Here is a 6,138-nt window from a genome sequence, read left to right as displayed (position 1 = left end):
AATAATCTAGAAAAAGTGGATTTTAACAAACAGGCAGAGTGAGAAATAGAAAGTGATAGCAGTGATAAATTACATAAGATCAAATAAAGTGTTAAATTACAGTTAACACATGCATTTCTGGGATAGAATACTTAGAAGAAGAGAGCAGCTTATTGGGAAATTCACTTTGTAGCTCCATGCCTTGGTTTCCCCAGTCAGACAGGTTGAAGGAAAGCCAGAGATGCGTGTTATGACAAAGCATGTTAGGTATTCAAGACTTATTCTTGCATTTGGAAGCACCAAATGTGGCACCTGGGGGTTGCAGTCAGCATGTCCCACAGACAGAGACATTTCTTAGAATCCGTGCAGCTGCACTGCACAAATGAGCTCTGTTCTGAAGTTACCACACATAGATTATCAGGTGTTCGGATTATCTGGTTTAGACTAAGTGCTTTCCACCAGCACCCACCAGACCCGTGGAGGTGACTGCAGGAGTGACCTACCTCGCCTTGGCAGTTCTGGGAAGTGAGAGTGATGGGATCACTCATCTCAGTCTCAGCAAAGAGTCTGCAGCTGTGCCAGACACCAGTATGACAGCAGGTGAAGAGAGACATAAAGGCCAGGAAGTCTGTGGCTTTACCAACCTTGGAAGCTGGAAGAGGAGCCTTTGGCCTCTTAGGATTTTCAAAAGATTTAAAACCTTTGTCTGAGAGGTGTTACAATTGCAGGGTAGCCAGGGAATTTCCACATGCCTCATAGACGCCAAGTGCAGATGCAGATATAAACCCTAAATAAAGAAAAATTAATTTGGAGGAAATTATGAACTCCATACCCAATAGGGCAACTCAAGCACCTTGATGGGTGTCAGGTGGCAGCATACAACCCAATACTCAGCTGATCAGGCATCCCAGTGAAGCTTCAAGAAGTATAGTTTTATTGCTTTAAATCTGAACAACCTCAGCAAAAACAGTGTGGGGACTGGCATTTCCAGGGGACACAGTTTTCTAGTCTATGTTGAAGCTATGGTTAACATTATTCTACAAATTGTTAGCAATCCTGTTAACTAATTTAAAATTCTAGACTCATGTCTAAAAGATATGTCAGAGGACATATCCCCACATACATGAATCATTGCAGACCCACTGATAATACTTGTACCCCTCTTCACTCCATTCTCACATATCATTTCCATTACCCACTATCACCATACAGATCTTTCTCTTGAGTTTGAGGTGGAATCAGGTTTCCCGGCCCAAAGGCTGCAGCCGACTGAAGTTCATCAAGCTATCTTAGATTTCAATATCTTCCTGTGTCTTTTTTTTTTCTTTCCCTCCTTTATTCTGCCCAAACTAATCATCCCAGGACAAGAAAGACGAGAAAACTCTTCAAAACATGAATGATTTCTGCAGCATGCTTTGGCCAGAAGATGCTATAAAACTGCTGCACATTTTCCTTTCCTCTTCAATAAAAGAGCATATCACTTCATTCTGTAGCCAGCCATCACCAGCCTAAGGGTCTTCCACCATAATTTTAACTTCCTAACTAGCCTACCGATGAGTATCTCAATACATCCTATGTCCAAGACGGTTCACAATACTGTTTTATTTATGATGTAATCAAACCTTGTAGGAGAATGAGCAGTAACTGCTTTCCCAATGCATAAAATACCCTTCTTTATTTTAGCTTATATTATAAGCACTTGAAAGTGTCTTTTTTTTTCTCTTCCTCTTTTTCCTTACAGAAAATCAGCAGGGGCTAGATAGGCTATGATGAATGCAAGTCTCTAATTCATCTACATTTAGAGTATGTTTTTCAATATCTCTTAGCTGAAAACATACTAGTAGACCTAAAACAAAATGGTTTTCTTCAAATCTTCCTTGTTTGTTAGCTCTGGCAACAAAGGCTACTTATAGCAGAACAAATACGCTTCCACCTGCAGCCCTCGCTAGGGTAAAAAGTGAGAAAGATGACTTATTATTTCAGTAGTCTCACTGACTCACAGTGATACCAGAAACTTTATCTTTCACAGGAAAAGGACAGTTTCAGCAGCTATGAAATCTCTGATGACAAGCTATCAAGTCAGCACCCAAACCAGGATGCAGATCTTTCCATTATTCTTAATATTTTCTTATGGGAGATTCCAGGAAGCGAGAAATTATTTCCAATCATTCATAAAATGTAAGTTCCAGGTTTAAGATTCTTGCATTTTAAGAACAGAAAAATACACCAAGAGGAAGAGAAAAGAAACAATAGCCTACATTTTATACATAGTTCATGAAGAGCAGCTCAGCAGAAAATAAAGAGGGAAGTAAAGAGAGATAAGAGAATGCTTGTTCATTTTTTGGAATAATTTTCAACTGCTGTCACAAATTTTGTAGTCTGAAGCAGTAGAAACAGTGACAAGACATTGGATTTAGCATCAAAATTACCTACCTGGTACCAGAAATGCATCTCCCAACCTGCAGTGCATTAGCTGACTTCATACTGTAATTGTAATGAATCTCTTATTGGACCCTTGCTTCCCTGGACAATGCCATATTGTAAGGACTAAATACATCATCAGTGAGCCTCATTCTCGTGTATTACACTAATATATCATTGGAATGACAACTGCTTCTGATGATATATTAATGCAATACATCAGTAGTGTGGGGCTCCTATGGGGTATAACTCAGGAACGGGGGCCATCTAAAGAAAACAGACACAGAGTGAAATTCAGTTTAATTACTGAATGAAAGGGCTATCAGGGTCAAGGTTACATGCAATACTAACATTCTTACATCATCCATGAGATTAATTTGCAACCTCATTACATATTAAACTAGCAATTTTAACTAGCAATCGTAGGGTTTGGATTTGCCTGCTGATGTAATTCACAAACCATAACCTCCCCAATATTTTATAATGACATATGAATAATGCAGTTATTTTTATTCTGTCCATCTTGCATTCCTGATAGTTAGGCAACACATCAAATGTGTAGTTATAAAATCAGATTTAGAAAAACTACACTCTACTTGAAACTATTTGTACTTGCTGGGCATCATATAAGTATTTGCACTTTCACAGTGCATTCAAAAGAGACTGGTTTTTGCTTTTTCAGTCAATTATGCAGCACATTTTTGTGTATCATTTGTCTTAAACCTATGATAAAGCATTTACAATTCTGCTCTTTATGGGATGGATTTTTTTTTGTGGTGGTGGGTTTGGTTTGGCTTTTTCTTTGTGGTATTTGTTTGTTTGGGGCTTTTTGTGGTTTTTTTGCTGTTCTTTTTTGTAGGAGACTTTTTCACAATTTGTGAGGGATTAAAATGGTACATTCTACTGTTTCTTAAGATAAATTATGAGTTGGATTCTGAAATACTTTTTAAAAAGGACTTCCATAACAATATTGCAGTGTCGACAGACATAAAATATATCCAGAGTCCTCTTCCCTTGGCCCTATTACTCCCTAATTTTACTGCTACTATATTGTAAGTTATCCAGAGAATCCACCTATATATTGTGAATCAAACTGGCACTAGAGGTGATATCATTTAAACTAGAGCTTCTGGTGTTCTTTTATTTCATGTTTATTAAGATTATAACCAAATGCTGAAAAACATCATAGAATAGCCAAAAGCATCAAGCCAAAAGACATAATGTATATTTGATTTTATAAACATCTTGCTGTGTCTAATCCAGACACTATACTTATTCTCGAATAGACTGTTTTGTTTAATAAGCATTTATCTATTGTTAATGTCTTTGGAGAATTCATCTTGGGGTTTGTACTGAAGATAAATGCAAGCATGTGAGGGTTTATGAAAAATGTCTCAGCAAGTGACAGGAAGCCTGATATGAGTTACCACAGTCCGTTTCACATGTGGGGCAATCTACTACTTGTCTTGCATTTATTGTGTTTTCTTGCTAGGTATTTTCTCTTTCTTTTTCTGAGACCCTTTGATACTATATGCTTTTAAATACCAAATGTCGACAGTAAATCTGAAAAGAACCTGTAATATAGGAAAAGAGACAAAACTGCAGATGCAAAATGTAAGTAAAATAAAATAAAGTAGAAATCACAATGATTTTTTTAATGATGTGTGCACAAGGGAAATGAATCAGAATTTAAAAGGAATTAACTGAACATCAACTGCATGTTCCAATGACACATGTCATTTTAGATCACTAGGGTGATGTACTTTGTATTTAGAGAGTTATCCGAAGCTGCAGTTAGAAATTCTCCCAAGAATAAATGGAATTCTCAGAAAACAAAATGTCATTTTCTTGTGAGGAAAGTAAATTCTATGCATAACTGTCTATATGTAATCCTACCTATACCTGGGATGATAATAAATAATGTATTGTGGGTGTGGAAAGAGCTTATGGAAGTATAGTAAATTAGTGAAAAGCTCCATGTGACTTATCAGCCAAGTTCCCAAGATAGGTTTCTTTTGGTTATTTTCTAATTAGTAGCAACATCTGCTTTCCTCTCTTGCATATTTCTCTTAGCCCACAGTCTGAACTCAAGGCAGATCTGTTACAAACTCTATTGTAGAATCTCCAGGATGTCAGTAGTAGCTGGAATTAAATTAGATTTAAACTCCTGCAAATTAATGAGTAACCTTGAGGTGTTTGAATGTATCTGGTGTGTCAATAACGTAACATGCAACATAAAAAGGATGAACTTTGCTCATACACCATGTGGAGGCTTTCCCCTGTGAGTTTTATATAGTGAATTATTTACTAGTTATTGAATTAATCAGGCAATTTTTACTTTTTGGCACTTTTAAAATCTGATATTTAAAATCTGCTTATGTGCTTAATTGAATGGACATCACATATAAACCTGCTCCTCAGTGAGCCAGCCCTGCTTGTTTAATGCAAGAATTCAAAAATAAAATAAAAGAGCATTTTTTCCTCAGCATCAGCAGGATAGCCTGGTGAGAAAGTGCGCTATGCTGCAGACACCTTGTGCAACTAAAGAGTGTCAGAAGGAGGGGAGAGATGGACTGGAGTGCATTCGTCTGGCTGTACTCAGGAGCTGGATGAATTTGAAACATGACCAAGTCTGAATGGAATAGTGGTCAGAAAGCCAGGAACAATTACTGCAGATTACAAAATGCTTGGACAATTTACTTCACAAGACAACTGCACAGTCTCCTTATATTAAAGGACTATCAATACTATGTTTGGACAAAATATGATGGGAGGAGGTGAAGGGGTGGTGACAGCATGGGGGGGGAGCAAGATTCACAATATGTAAGATGAAAGCAGCCAAGTGCTTAAGTAGAAATGTATTCCAGTAACCAAAATCCCTGCCCAACATCATCTTTGTTTCAGAAGGTCTGATTAGTTAACATATTCCATCACCTTGGGAAGAAAGCTGAGGTAAGCGGCTTAATTTATAAATGGATGGAACAAACTTATTTAAAAATTCTCACTACGTTATCATGAATCATGTAGGCCTATTAAACTAATTGCTAAGTAAATTTAAGCAGTATTACAGTAGATTTCAGTGAATTTATCATCAATCTAAAGAGATCTTTGGTGGTCTCATGCTGCCCCCCACAGATATGTCTCAGAACATTCATTATGCCATAATTACAAAGTCTCTTTGAAGAGGCTAAAAATCCCAAGACTCCTCTCATCAATTATTTTCACCTGTTAATTCATTTTGTGTGAGGTAATAACCTCAGCATAGTAACAAATGTGCAAGTACTCCGATTTTGCAATTAAAAGCAGCAGGGCTCCTATTTTGATCATACAGACTGTGACATCCATCATAGAAAACAATTTGGGCCTAGCGGGATGACAGATGCCACACTGATGGCTCTACTAACTAACTGCCTGTCCTGGAAAAAAATGGTCCCGTTTCAGGCTGCAGCTGCAAGCTATCTGATAGCTCCTGACCAGGCAGCCAGGAAAGCCTGCAGTGACTAAATTACTGAAAGGTAATTTTACTTCACAAAATGAGGATTTTGGAGCCATATATGTATGCATTCCAGTGGCTGGTGTAATTTGGAAACAAATAGTCCTTTTCATTTGAAAATGACTGGAATCGCTGCCAGTGCTCATAGTATTGTTTCTCAGCCTTTTACATGAGAATACAGTGTAATACTCATTATTTTTCCCCTTTCACATCTTATTAGACACAGAAGGCAAGGTGGTTATCTC

The sequence above is a fragment of the Pithys albifrons genome, chromosome 4 (genome assembly GCF_047495875.1).
Source record: "Pithys albifrons albifrons isolate INPA30051 chromosome 4, PitAlb_v1, whole genome shotgun sequence".
Classification (NCBI taxonomy): domain Eukaryota; kingdom Metazoa; phylum Chordata; class Aves; order Passeriformes; family Thamnophilidae; genus Pithys; species Pithys albifrons.
This window is presented reverse-complemented; position numbering follows the sequence as displayed.